Source organism: Elephantulus edwardii, unplaced genomic scaffold (genome assembly GCF_000299155.1).
Source record: "Elephantulus edwardii isolate Elephantulus edwardi_28Jun2011 unplaced genomic scaffold, EleEdw1.0 scaffold00004, whole genome shotgun sequence".
Classification (NCBI taxonomy): Eukaryota; Metazoa; Chordata; class Mammalia; order Macroscelidea; family Macroscelididae; genus Elephantulus; species Elephantulus edwardii.
This window is the reverse complement of record NW_006399754.1, coordinates 26,183,601-26,199,685: the sequence shown is the minus strand read 5'-3', so window position 1 is coordinate 26,199,685 and position 16,085 is coordinate 26,183,601.

The window sequence follows — 16,085 nt, the reverse complement described above, 5'->3', positions numbered from 1 at the left end:
ACAAATATGGATCTCTTCAAGTCAGTTGTCCAGGCAGCTGTAATCCAAATTTCTTGGCATACATTGGTAAGCATATCCAGGGCTGCATTTGTCGTTTAAAATATCTCTATTGTTATTCCTTTAATTTCTGGAGTCTTTGTCTTAGGGGTTTTTCGGTTTTGGGGGTTTTTTGTTTGTTTGTTTGGGGTTTTTTGTTCTTTGTTTTTTGTTTTTCCAGTTCATTCAGTGCAGTTGAACTTATTCCTTCATTACTATTGACTCTTGATCATAGGATACTTCTTGAAACATTTTAATGTTAACCAATTGTTTTTGGTATAGTAATTATGTATACTCTTCACTTCCTTTTGATATTTCCAAGATAATTCAAGATTTTGCTCATAGCATACCTGTGTATTGCAATTTGAGGCTTGAATTGATCTTTAAGTTCTTTTAGCTTAAGAAATGCTGAGTGAGGTTATTTTTTTTTCTTTTTATTATCCAATTCTAGATCTCTGCACATTCTGTTGGTTTGCTTTCTTTCCGAGATAAGTTCTAAAATCTTCTGTTTAAAAACTTCTTTATTTCAGCATATCTTCCCTTTGCTTTGGCTTTTTGATGTTGTAGTGCAATTTTCATGGTCTCCTCTAATATCTATTTTGGTTTTTAATTTTTCCTCTGTCTTTTTAGGGATTCACTAAATTACTGAGGAGCAGTGATGTGAGTCTGAGGACTAAGATGTGCCTGACTCAGGCCATACTGTTTTCAGTCACGTGCTATGCAGCTGAGATTTGTACAATGAATAAGGATAAAAGAAGAGTTGATTCCTCTGAATTGAACTTTTGGAGAAGAATACTGAATATCTCATGGCTTACCACAAGAACAAACAGCTATGTCTTTGAGAAAGTACAACTATAGTAATCTTTGGAGGAAAAGATGATGAGTACACACTTTGAATGTTGCTACACGAGTTTATGCCTTCAAAAGGAACATTCTGCTTGGGAAGGTGGAAGGCCAGTGAAGGAGAGGAAAACTCTCAACCAAGTGAGTTGTTGACACAGTCAGTCCAGCAATGATATGTGTATCAGAGACTGAAGATGGCACAGATAGGATATGGTTTATGTCTGTTGTCCATAGGTTCTCTATGATTCTTAGTTGACTCAATGACATCTAACAACAACAAGAATTGTTGTCTTTGAATTGTATGTTGATGTAGAACATTGGCTATCCTGTAGACTACCAAAAGAACAAACATATCTGCCTTGAAAGAATTATTGCAGAATATTTCTTAAAAGAAAGACTGACGAGATGTTGGCCATGTTATTAAGAAGGAATAGTCTCTGGAGAAATGTATCATGCTTTGGAAGGCAGAGGGTCAGTGGCAAATATAGAGCCTGAAGGAGAGTGATGGATGTTGAAGCTGCAACAATGGGCTCAATCAGAGTTGCCACTGTAAGAATGCCCAGGGTGGGGAAGTTCTGAAAGCTGAAAGAAGTGAAAACAAATTAAAGTGTTGCGTTGCAGCACTGAGAAATGCTGTGGATGACGTCATAAATGATTCAGGATGCCTCAAACGATAATGGAAGGTCCCCCTTCTCCTCTTCCTTTTTTGAACATTTATATGTATCTCACTCAGTTATCCTCTTTTTTGCAAGAATGGTCTTAAGTAACTATTTGTCCTTAAGTAAGTAAGTTATTTCACACAGTATAATAGACTCTAGTGTTAGAAAGCATTAAAAGAAGATGGAATGAATACACAGAGTCACTGTACCAAAAATAATTGACTCAAAAGAATTCCAAGAAACAACATATGATCAAGAGGCAATGGTGATGAAGGAGGAAGTGCAGGTTGCTCTGAAAGATTTGGCAAAAAAGAAGTCCCAGAAATTGATGGAAAACCACCTTCAGCAAAAAGACGCTGACCTGGATATGCTAAGCAAGTTGTGCCAAGAAACCTGGAGGACAACTACTTAGCCAATAGACTGGAAGACATCTATATTTATTCCCACTGCAAAGAAAGGTGTGCCTAATCCAGGCCATGGTCTTCACAACTACTTGCTATGAATCAGAGAGCTGGACAATGACTAAGAATGACAGAAGAAACAACATCTTACAATTGTGGTTGAACACACCATGGACCGTCAAGAAAACAAATAAGTCTGTCTTGGTGAGGGTGCAACCAAGTCTCTTCTCAGAGGCTAGGACTTTGAAGCTCCTTCTCACATACTTTGGGCCTTTGGCCAGGAGAGACTGGTCCTTGGAGAAGGACGTCATTCTTGAAGGGGTGGAGGGACAGTGCAGGAGAGAAAGACCCCAGATGAGATGGATTGATACAGTGACTGGAGTGATGGGGGTTGCTGTGTCAGAGTTAGCGAGACTGGCTCAGGGAAGGGTTCAGAGCTGCTGGACATAGGGTCTGTATGGGGTGCAGGCAACTCAATGGCACACAATAACAACAACAGTGTCTCCCACATTATATAGTACTTTATGAAGTTATAATTACCTAAGAACAAGCAGTTTGTTCTGCTAAGGGTAAAACCAGGCTGCTCCTTGGAGATAAGGATTCTAAAGCTCCGTCTGACATACTTTGCACATGTTGCAAGAAGGGACCAGTACTTGGAGAGGGATATTATGCTGGAATGGTGGAGGGACAGTGCAAGAGAGGAAGACTCTTGATAAGATGAATTGAATCAGTGGCTGGGGTATTGGGGGTAGGCAAATCATAGACAATAAGTTTGGCTCAGCATAGAGCAGGGTTCAGAGCTATTGTACATAGAGGGCCACTAGGTGTTGCAGGTGACATGATGGCACATAACAACAGCAGCAACAACAACAATGAAACACTGTATAGTATTCCATTGTGTAGATGTATTACAATTTCTCAATGAAATTGTTTGAAAAAGAGGAAAGGGGGGCAATTACTAGGATAGCAGAAGTTAATAGTTAGAGGATGTGTGTATAAAAGAATAGGAAAATTAGCATTAGGTCTTAAAAACAAGGGGGATAACAAGCTTAGATCAATCATAATTAATTGTATAAATTACAATGTATATGAATAATTGTATAAGTCATGATGTGTATAATTATAAGAAAACTTTTTTTTAAGTTGAAAGCATACATAGAGTGACAGTACAGAAAAGATTTGGCTGACTTTGAAAAGCTTCAAGAAACAACACATGAACAAGAGCTAATATTAATAAAGATAGAGGTTCAAGTCTCCCTGAAAAGACTGGCAAAAAAAGTAACAGAAACATTCCTGAATGTGCTCATCTACATATTCCAGGACATTTTGAGGACAGCTGCATCACCTACTAACTGAAAGAGATCCATATTTGTTTCCATTCTCAAGAAAGGTAATCCAACATAATGTGGAAATTATTGAACAATATCATTAATATTACAGGAAAGTAACATATTGCTGAAGATCATCCAAAAGTGGCTAGAATTGACAAAGAAATGACAAAATTTCAAGGTTGTTTTAGAAAAGACTGTGGAACTAGGGATATCATTACTGCTATTATGTGTATCCTGGATGAGAGGAGACAATACCGAAAGAATGTTTTTATTGTATTTTATTTCATTGACAATGCATAGGCACTTGACTCTGTGGGTCATAACCAACAGTGACTAACGCTGAGAAAAATGTGTTCAAAACATTTTATTTTGCTTATATGAAAGTTATCTCCACACCAGAAAGCTGTTTTGCAAACAGAGCAAGGGAATACTGAATGGTTTAAAATCAGAAGTGTGTCAGTGTTGTATTCTTTCTGCCTACCTATTTAGTCTGTACACTGAGAAAACCATTCAAGAAATTTGACTCTATGAAGAAGAATGTGACATAAGTATCTGAGGAAGACTTATTAAAAAACCTACGTTGGGCAGATTACACAACCTTGCTTGTTGAAAGTGAGAACTTGAAACACTTGCTACTGAAGATCAAAGACTACAGTCTTCAATATAGATTGCATTTTTATATCAAGAAGACAGAAACCTCACTACTGAACCAATAAGTAACATCTTGACAAATGGGAGGAAAACTGAGATGGCCAAAGATTTTGCTTTACTTGGATCCACAATCAATACTCTTGGAATCAGCAGTCAAGAGATGTATTGCATTGGGAAAGCCTGCTGTCAGGTACTTCTCTAAATTAGAGGGGCAATGACGTCAGTTTAAAGGGTAAGATATACTCAATTAAGTCCATGATCTTTTTAACCACTTGTTAAGCATCTGAGAGCTGAGTAATGAATAAGGATGAGAGAAGAATGATTTCTTTAAGTCTATTGTTGAAGAAGAGTACTGAATATCCCATGGAGTGTCAAAAGAATGAACAGATATGTCTCGGAGAAAGTACAACCAAAGTCCTCAGAGATGGTTAGGATAGTGACGCTTCATCTCACATACTTTGGACATGTTGCTAGGAGAAGCTATTCCTTGGAGAGGGAGACAATGTTTGCAAAGGTGGAGGGACAGCTAAGGAGAGGAAGACAAGACGGACCGATACCATGTGTCAGAGATGCTGAGGATGGCACAAGACCGAACAGAGTTCAACTCTGTTTTTCATAGAATCACTGTCAATCCTTCTCATCCAGAACACCTAACGTACCTCTAACTTCCACAGAGCTGCACTGCCAACCACTGCCACTGAGTCACTGCTGAGACAGAGTCATCCTGCATCATGTTTGTGAGTTCGTGAATCTTTTCATAAGAAGACAGACAGCTGTTGGATATTAAACATTTGCTTGCTTGCTTTCAAGTAGAGTAAAATCTCAACTCTTTCAAGTACACATAAAGAGATAAAATATTATTATAAATATCTTTAATAGCACAGCAGTCATAGTACAGGGAGAAAAATATAAAAGTGAAACCAATCAGCAGATGACTAAATAGATTATTTCATAACCACGCTATGTGTATATACTGATGCTATTCATATACATGCTATGATATATACTGAAACTTTACAAATGAATAACCCTGACGACTCCTTGGAAAGGCACATCATGCTTGGAAGGGTGGACGGAACAGCCCAGGAGAGGAAGACTCAGGATGAGATGGATTGACCCAGTGGCTGGATAAATGGGATTAGGTCTGTCAGAGACAACGAGACTAGCTCAAGACAGGACAGGGCTCAGAGCTACAGCACACAGGATCGTAATGAGTTGTAGGTGACTCAGCAGCACAATGCAACAACTAGATAATTTAGAAACATTTCTAAAAGGCGTAACTGAATATGTAAAAAGAGGCACAGTCTTATCATGCCAATCTAGTATATCAATTTAAGTCAGTGAAAAATAAGAATGCCTAAGGTATTAAAGTACAGACATCAAATTCAGCTCAGATTCACTGCTGTCAAGTCAAAACCTACTCACAGCTGACTCATTTGGTTCCCAAGGTGAGAAAGTTCATGAGAGGAGAATGCTCAACTTTCTTCCAAAGAACCACTGTTGTGTTCAAAGTGTGAGAGAGCCATGGCCTTTTATTTGTCAAGGCAATTCTCCACCACTCACACCGCAACACACTGTTTCTGTTAGGTGCTGTGAGGGCTGCCATAACTCATAACAACCCTCTGAAGCAAGAACCTTAACCCTGCACTGTCCTGAGCCAATCTCATCATTCCTGCATTGCTTCAGTCAGCACGTCAATCAATCACGCTCAGGGTCTACTCTTCTTTCACTTTCTCTCCACCCTCCAAGCACAATGTCCTTTCCAGAGACAAACCTCTCATTGCAAAACTTTTTTTCAAGGGTAGAAAAAAAAAGTTAGTAGTTTTATTGATATAAAAAAGGCATAAAAAATGGTGAGAAGACAACCATAAGATACAAACAAATGAAAACAAAAGCTTAATTAAAAGTTACAAGTTAAAGTATTAATAAATAAGAGAATTTATAGCTGAAATCGTCCTACTTGTTGGCATTCACTGTGCTGCTTTTACACTGCTAAGCAGATCATAATTCACATAACATAATTCACTCTAAACAAACAACATGAAGGATGAGACATCTGAACGCTAAAAGAAATTGGAGACAGGAGAGATGTCAGAGCGCAAGAAGCCTTAGGAATCACAGAAGTCAGTCACCTCATTAGTCACACGATGGGATTGCACTGCAGCAGACACAGAAGGCGAGCAAGTTCACAATGTGTTAACAGACAAGGCAAAAGAATTTTACTCAGGATAAATAAAATGTTTAAAGACACCAGCACCAGTGTCATTTATCGAGTTAAATTTGTACATGACAAGCCAGGAGACAGGTTTGATTTTTTTTTTCTTGGATCAGTGAATAGAGTTCAAAATAAAAATCAAAACACCAGAAAACAGCATTGAAGGACATGTACTTAGAAGACCTCTAAATCTTTCCTTCTTTTAATAAAATGCGCTCCTTATTGTAACTGCTGAGCTCCTAAACGTTGTCTTTGAGTTTGGTTTTTAGTGTTTGATACACACACATCCATAATGCATATATGTACTCTAACATATATATTTATACATACACACACACACACATATATATACACACACACACACATATATATATACTGGTATGGCTCCATAGTCAACAGTCTTGGCACCAGCAGCCAGGAAATTAAAAGGCGCATTGCCATGGGAAAGTCTGCTGTTAGGGACCTCTCCAAAGTGCTGAAGAGCAACGGTATCTCTTTGGAGACTAAGGTGCGTCTGATACAGGCCATGGACTTCGCAATCACCTGTTATGCTTCAGAGACTTGGACAATGACCAAGGAGGATAGAAGGAGAATTGATGCCTTTGAGCTGTGGTGCTGGAGAAGAGTATTGAGAATACCATGGACTGCTAGGAAAACAAACAGATTTGTCCTGGAAATGGTTAAACCGGGTGGCTCCTTGGAGGCAAGGATTCTGAGGCTTCGTCTAACATATTTGGACATGTTGTGAGGAGAGACCGGTCCTTGGAGAGGGACATCATGCTTGGGAGGGTGGAGGGACGGCGCAGGAGAGGAAGGCCCTCTATGAGGTGACTGGGATAATTGGGATGGGAGTGTCAGACAGTGCGATTGGCACAGGACAGAGCGGAGTTTAGGGCTGTTGTACATAGGGTCGCTATGAGTCGCAGGCGACTTGACAGCACATAACAACAACAACATATGTATATCCATATGTGTGTATGTTCTAACATGTATATTTGTGTGTGTGTATATTCTAACATGTCAATACTTACATTCTAGGATGTGTACATACATAGAGATTCTGTAGGATGCGTATGTTATTGTTGTTGTTGCTGTGACTCATTGGGTCGGAAATGATCCACAGCTGACTCTCCAGCAGGTTTTCAGAGGACGTTACTCCCTTGAGAAGAGACTGCCCCCCTTTCTCTGCAGAGCGGCTGGTGAATTAGAACTGTGTACCTTAAAATCAGCTGTGTAATTCATTACCACCAAGCACCAGAGCTACACACACACACACACCCCTGTTATTGTTGAGTACCATAGAGTCAGAACTGACCCATATCTGACCTTCTCTGGGGATTTCAGAGGCAGTAAATCACAGGGGATTTTTTTTCCCATCCTTTTTCTGCAAAGCAGCTGGTGGATTTGAACCAGAAACGCATGCCTTCGGGATTGCAGCACAGCATCTCGACACTAAGCCATCAGAGCTCTCAAAAATGACATTAGGATAAAGCAAACAGTTTGCCTACATTTCACAGAACAAATAAGGTATGCATGGGATGTCCCTCATCTGACATCAGCAATAAAATCTTGGTGCCACAATGTCTTCACATTCCTGCTGAACTTCAGCTAGTTCCCTATCTAGGTATTGTTCTCATCATTTTTTAATTCTTTTCAGCAGTATTTAGCTTGCATATGATATTAATTATATTATTCAATAATTTCTACATTCTATTCGATCACCTTTCTTGGAAACGGGAATTAATCTCTTCCAGACAGTCAGCCATTCTCCAAAATCCCCAGCATAGTCTCATGAGCCCCTCCAGGGCTGCATCTGCTGGTTGAAACATGTTAACTGGTATCCTACTGATTCTTGGGGCCTTGTGTTTGTCAATGTCTTCGGTGCAGCATTAACTTCTTCCTTCATTACTATTGTCTCTTTTTCATACGGTACTATCTGAAATTTTTAAGCGTCAGTCAATTCTTTTTGGTACAGTGATTCGGTATATTCTCTTCATGTTCTTTTGATGCTTCCTGGATCATTCAACACATTGCTCATGGCATCCTTTAATATTGCAACTTGAAGCTTAAACTTGTTTTTGGGTTCTTTCAACTTGAGAGATTCTGAGTGAATTCTTTCCTTTTTATCTTCCAATAAAAATATCTTTCCTTATTTTTTTCTATCATAGCTGGTGTCAGATAGATCCCAACTGAAAGTAAAGAACACCAGAAAGGATATCTATTTCTGCTTTATTAACTATGCAAAGACATCTAACTACATGGATCACAACAATTTATAGCTAAGATTGAGAACAATGGGAACCCTAACACGCTAAATTGAGCTCATGTGAAACCTATACCTGGAACAAGAGGTTATTGTGTGCATGGAGCAAGAGAACACTATATGGCTTAAAATTAAGAAAAGAGTGAGTCAGGATTGTATCCTCTCTCCATAACTATTCAATCTTTCTTGTAATCAAATAATTCAAATAGATAGACTATATGAAGAAGAATTTGGCATCAGAATTGAAGGAAGACTCATGAATAATTTGCATTATGATACAATTTTGCATGCTGAAAGTTAGGAGGACTTGAAGCACTTGTTGGAGAATATCAAAGAATATAGACCTCAATATTGCATCTCAATGTCAAGAAAACAAAAATTCTTACAACTGGACCAATAGATAATATCATAATGGATGGATTTTACTTAGATCCGTAATAAACACCCTTGGTATCAGCAATCAGGAGATCAGGAAAAGTATTGCACTAGAAAAGTCTATAGTCAGGGACCTCTCCAAATTATTGAGAAGTGATGAAGTCACTTTGAGGACTAAGGCATTTCTGATTCAGATAACGGTCTTTTCAATCACTTTCTATACATCTCAGACGGGACAATAAATGATGATGACAAAACATGAATTGATGCTTTTGAACTATTGTGTTGGAGAAGAGTACTGAATATTCTATGGAATGCCTACATAGCAAACAAAGATGTATTGAAGAAAAGGTGACCAGAGTACTCCTTTGAGACAATGAGGATAAAGCTTCATATCACATACTTTGGGTCATGTTACATGGGAGGATATTTCTTGTAGACAGACATCATGCTTGGGAAGGCGGAGAGGTGGTGAAGACAAGACCAACACTCTACCGGGTCGATTTTCATAGTGACCGCCATAATGGGCTTGAGTGTGTCAGAGGTTTTAAGGTTTGCATAGGATAGGACACGATTCAGGTTGCTATGGCTCATACTTGATTCGACATCTAACAACTACAGGTGATAAATGACTTTTTCTGGGCTCCCGTCACAAGGAAATAATAGAGAAATATAAGGAGATTCTTTCCCAAGTCCATTTCCTTAAAAGCCAATCTTTATTGCTTATTGACTTGTTGCAAAAAGCCATGCCAAAATTATTTATTTTCTGTTATATTCCAAAAACTTGTCTTATTATTTTAACCCTGGCAAAACTAAGAAAAGATTCCTTTTAAGAAACACAAAGGTATTGTCATAGAGAGAAAGGTGAGAGGTTAGGAGAGTAACTAAACTTTTAGAATAAGAAATCACATTGGAGAAATCACTTCCTGAGAAGTTAGTATCAACCGCCTCTGGATGCTGAGTTTCTTAGAGCTTGTCTTAAGAAACACTGCAAGTGGGTGGCTTTAACATCCAGAAAGGCAGCCTCACAGATTTAGAGGGAGGTCCAGGTCTCCTATTTAAATCTGTGTGCTTGGCACTCCGTGGGGATCCCCATCCGTCTTACAATGGATCTCGGAAATCCCAAGTACCAGGACTCTGAATCCAAAGTGTACGCCCGGCCCTGGCCCTTCTATCTTTGCCAGAGAAGGGCCCTTCTTCCCTTTTGACTTTTTAACTTTTATCTCCTATAAGAACTGCCAGTTGCACTCAGGAAAAATCCTCAGATGAACCAGCAAGACTGACACCTGAGGACGAGTGTTGCGCTCTAGTCTCCTTACAGGTGACTGACAGATCACACGCTGTGAGAAGATAATTCATTACACATCCGCCAAACATAAGAATTATGACCTCGTCAATCGACACGCATTTTGAGATAGTACAAGCTAGAACAGACCCATTTGCTACTCAAATAAGAAAAGGAAATAACTCATTAGGCATTTACTAAAGTCAAAGAGCACTAGTAGCATTTAATATGTAATGGTACGGAAGGGTAATTTAATTATAAGTATCCTCCGTAATTAAACTAAAATACTGTTATTGTTTGTTTTTTGGTTTTTCTCCTCAAATATTGTTGTTTTGTTTTTCTTTTAAGTGCCTTGTAAAATGCATCAGAGAATAAAGCATATAGTCAATGGGGCTACAGGTAGAATGATCTAAGCTTGGCATCTCCCTTTGAATATTACGCTATCACAGACTCTCAGATTTTACCTTTGGCTTCCTGGATTTATGAACAGATCTTTGTCTGCACAATTTCTATTTTGAGTTCAGGCTCTATGTTTCTTGAATAAAGAACTTTTTTAAAGAATATCTTTATTTCCTTCTAACCTGACATATGCCTCATTTTTAGGAGTTTTTACTTGAACCCAAGCCTCCTCACTACACTCCCCTTTTCTTCACCCGTTCAATTAATTTATTAAACATTAACAAGATGATTAAAAATAAACATAATTTGCATATGCTATTTTCCACTTAAGACTGTGTAGTGACTTTATATTATGTTTTAAATGAAATTCCAGATCTCTATTATAACCTGTAAATTTCATCTTGTTCCTTTTCACCTCATGGATTCTCTTTGCTCCCCCAGTTCCAACCCCTGAGTCTTCTTTCTGCTTCTTAAGCTCAACAAACTCTATCTGGATTGAAAATCATTGTACCTAAAATATATTGAAGCCCTAGCCATCTATAGCTGTGGTGAAGATTCTATTTCAAGATAAAGGTTGTTTTCCCCTTTTGTTATGCTAATCGAGTCATAACAGCATACGTCAAACTCACAAGCATAGTCAATTCTGAATCGTAATGACTCTCCATTGGATTTCTAAGGTTGTTAATGTTTATGGGAGAAAATTGACTATCTTTGTCCCAAGGAGCAGCTGGTGGATTCAAACTGCTGAACTTTCAGTTAGCAGCCCAGAATGTTACACACCATGTCAATGAAATTGAATGACTTTCCTGTTCTTAAAAAAGGTGATTAATATAAAGAGATTTGAGAAGACAGATGTCCTGGATGGGCAATGATAGCAGTTATCAAAACCTAAGGAAGAGAGGTCCATAGAAAAGAGATGGTCCTGATTTCAACTGTTAGCCTTCAGAGCTGTGAGAACATCAACTTCTGTTCTTGAAATCCGCCCACTTGTGGTATTTCTGTTCTGTTCTGGCAGTTCTAGTAAGCTAAGACATCAGGGCTTCCTTTATTCTCTCAAATATGTCCATTGCATAATGTACTATTTTCAAAATTTCTATTATAGAGGACACTAGTGCAGTACTCTATTAAAAATTAAGAATTAATATAAAAAGATCCCTATGAAAGGTAGCTTTATTGAGTTCAGTCCATACCAGTTATATATTATGCATCAGATCCTTTCCAGAAAGCAGCTTCTAATTCCCTTTCTTTGTCAGTGTTCTCCTTCTACAGTCACCGTCTCACTTGATACCAAAAATGGGAGTGAGTATGAGAGGGATGAACTTCCTGAACAAAAATAGTCTACTGTAGCACAATTTGGGTAGAGCAAACCTCAGATATAACTTAGCAAAATTTTCAGGTGGAAGTTTAAAAAGAGTTACACTTTTAATATGTCAATAGTTAAATTTTCAATGTTTTTAATAGTTTAATGGTTTAAAAACATTTTATCTTAATAGTAAAATTGAAAATATTCCTAAAGATCTTTATTTTCCCTTTTTAAAAAAAATCTCAAATATTTGGCTTTGTTTCTTGTTAATTTTGGATTGTGTATGAACAGCCTAGTGAATTATGAAATTTCTATTCTAGGGGAGCTCTGGTGGCCTAGTGGCAAGGAGCTGCAACTGCAATCCCAGAGGCACACGGTTCAAATCCACCAGATGCTCTGCCGGGAAAAGGAGGGACAATCTCCTCCTGTACCAGTCAGATCTGATTTGATGGTACACTCACACAAAAATAAAAAAAAAAAATAAAAATAAATTATGTCTCTTGAATATGTTTGAAAAATCTGATCTTTCGAATAATAAACCAAATCTATTGCTCTCCAGTTTATTGTGACTTGGAGACCCTAAACGGCAAAGCAAAATGGCTCTAATAGAGTTTCTAGGATGATAAATAACACTCAGATTGATGTCACAAATACAGCGGGAAAGCTTGAGCTAAGGGCCTTTGGACTGAAAGTTAAGAGCTTCAGCCATTGTGCCACCAGAGCTCCTTGTTTTGATTTTCCATGAGTTTATATCAAACGGAATTTTCCCACATGCAAAGCATAAATTTTACCTTATACTACTTGAAAACTAGTCACATTAGATATTTTTAAAAAACAACAAAACTATATTTAAAAAAAATAATTAAAACCTGAGTACATGTTATTACATGTCTTTTTATAGCACAATTAAAAACAAAACATGAAAACAAAACAGCATTGGAAAAAGAACATCCTCAACAATAAAAGACCAGAGATTGTGTAGCTGTGCATTAGGAAAAAGCAACAACCTTTCATGTCACAAAGCCTGTGTCTAAGATGCTGTAAAAAGAGCCAGGGTCCTGTGGGGGACACCAAATCTGATCTTTACCAGTCCTGCAGTGGGTAGCTCTCTCTGTCTAAAAACAAAACCAATTCCCATGAGGTCAGACATGTCACGTCCTCTTGCTCTTGCACCTCTTTCTACTCATCTCAGCACCAATCTTATTACTCTACTAGGTCCAAAAATCTGATATGACAGCTCACAGACCACACAGAACCATACTGTTGTTAAGTGTTGTCGAGTATTAAGCAACTCATAGTGACCCTATGAATGAAAGACCTGAACATTTCCATACCTTTCGTTGTTTCTCCAAGTTGATAGGGTTTCCGGAAGCAAGCCACTTCAGAAGTGGATGTCATTCCTGCTTCCAAGCTTGTTTTAATCGGGGAGTTCCACCAAACACTGTCCACCATGGGTAGCCATTATCAGATTTGATACATCAGTGTCACAGTATTTAGAATCACAGCAACCACGAGTTACCTCTGTACAGCAAGTGGACAGACCAGTGCTATACCACCTAGAAGAATGTTTGACCAAAACCAATTAAAGCCAGACCTTAAGACCACAGATTAAAATCACCCATCTTTGGCTTGGTAGCATAACTTTCTATCCACTAGGCCAACAGAGCTCTCTCTACGCTGTTGTTGTTATTCTTAAGTGCCTTCAAGTTGTAGATGATTTATAGAGACCCTAAGAACAAAAGCCCTGAACACTTGTGTAACTTTGGTCATTTCTCCACATTCATAAGAGTTTCTGGAAGCAAATAATTTCGGAAGTGGGAACTCAAATGGTTAACTTCAGGTTAGCAGCAAGACTCACTCAGTCAGGACAGAGCCCCAAATGTGCTCTCAGAGGCCTGATTCCAGGTACCTCAGCTTTAAGCCTTGTGGTTTTCAGTCCTGTCAATCATGGCTTCTTCGCTGCCTACCACTTGGACAAAGACTCCTAATTGTGCTTCCACAGAGTAGCAGGCCCCACGTCTACTCTGTTTTACATCAGGTTTCCACTTCTCTGCTACAGCTGCTATGACTGGTCTTCCCATAGGTTCAGGCCCTAGAAGATGCACTGCATTCTCTTTTATCTTCATTGCTGGTGGTGAGGTTCCCAAATTCTGCTGTTGGATTCACTCAATTTAATGTGGAGGCTAGCTAGTCCCCTGGTGTATAGGCTAACACATGCCTATTTGTATATTCCCATGCATCCAGATGTCAATCTGTCAATAGCTGGGGAAGTCATTTTGAACAATAAAACCTTCACACTGTAGATGCTTTCTAGATCTAAAATAAGCTTGTCTAGTTTAACCCACTGGCCTTGGGTTAATTCAGACTCCTAGGGGCCATCTAGCAGTTTCCATAGCTACATATCTTAGTGGGAGGAATTGTTTCATCTCTCTCCTATAGAACTACACATATTGCGTGGTGCTGGATCTTTCCATTCCAGCCTCACACCATTCCACCAGGTTCTTAAACTTTTCACTTTAAAAAGTGTCAAGTTGGTACTTTATAAACCTTACATTTTAATAAGGATAATCAAGGCATCTATTATGTATACCATCAGCCAAGGACCTTGTCACTGAGTTGATTCCAACTCATAGTGACTCCAAAAGACAAAGTAGAACCACAACATGGTTTCCAAGACTGTGATCTTTACAGGAACAGACTGTCGTATCTATTGTTGAGGCCTGACTAACTTGTAAAGCAAGATTAGTTCTGTATGAAAAGACTAGCAAGACTAATTCTATCTTGGCCATAGTAACTGCTTGACAGAAAACAACTCAAAGAAGTAAGATGTTAAAAAGTATGCCATACTGCAGCTATTTTATGCAAATAATCATTTTATGCCAGGTTCAAAAGTGCAGAACTGTTCATCATTGTGGTTTGATATTTGAAGGGAAACAGAGACAAGTTTAACCATTCCTTGAACCCTAAAACTAAGCAGAGATGTGGATAATGGAATGTCCCTCCCTAAAGACTCTGTTTATAATCAAATGCTAATGGTCTTGCCTGATAAGAAAAATAAACAACCTGACTTGCCTAAGCTAGTAAGTGGTTCATAAATCTGAATGTACTGTCAATCTTGAAGCTGAGTTGTTCTTTTTTCTGTCCCCTGCAAAAAGGTGTATAAGACCAAAGTTCAATTAAAGTTTGCTATTCACCATCAGCGGTAGCCTTTCTGTGTCTTCATTTTAATCCAAGTCCCTCTCTCAGTGTAACTGTTCGATGTATCGAGGCAGGACCCCATTAATCTATTTCTTATGGAGCATCTGCTCAAACCACAGGCCTTTGATCCACAGTCGGCCACTTTAACCACAGCATGACCAGCGATTCTTTAAAACTGCAAAATGGTACCAAATAAAAGCAATTAAGACATGTTTTGAACAGTTTTGTACTTTTATTAAGTACTCGAGATTTGCATATTGAAATCAAGAATATAGAAATGCCAAGTAAAACCAAACTCATTGCTATGAGTTACGACTTAAAGCAACCCATAGAACACAGCAGAAATCCTTTCAAGGGATTACTGAGACTGTTATCTTTAACAAGGTAAGCTCTGTTATCTTTCCTCTGAGGAGTTTCAGATGGCTTCAAATGGACAATCTTTTGGTTAGCAGCTGACTATTTTACCTACTATGCCAGTGGAGTTGGCTATTAATAAGATGATAGGAGCTAAATAGTAGTGTCTTTGTTGAGTGCTATTGACATTTAACGAAAGAATCAATGCGACCTGAAAAATATGCTCAATGTGGAAACTGGTACTTGGGCTCAGTTTTCAGTTTGCATAGAGAATACGTAGGCAGTGATGCAGCATTCCAGAGAGATCGGCAAATGGAAGTATTGATATGTTATATAAAATATCAGAATGTCTACTAACAGCAATTCTCTCTTTCAAAAGATCCCATGTTAATGTTTGTCAAGATTCATTTTCAGAAATGGAAGGAATACCTTCCTGTCAAGTCATAATAGCAGACTTGTTTCTTATTTAGTTATGTACCACCTAACCATTGCACTGCTAGGGATATTCTTCTAAGTGTTCACGGGTTTTAGGTGCCATTGAGTCAACTATGAATCAGAGTGTAGGAGCAGCAGTTCTTGCTCAGCTCCACATTCTACTCATTAAACCTCTTATTCCTAGTGCCACAGTTTCTTAGTATGTGTTCTTTGCCACAATCACATGCAGCTACTTCTAAATAATGAACTCCTACTTAAACCAAGTTCTAATTGGCAATCAGATGGTACACGACACTCCTAAGAAGACATTCACTATACCTAATATAAAGGTTAACAT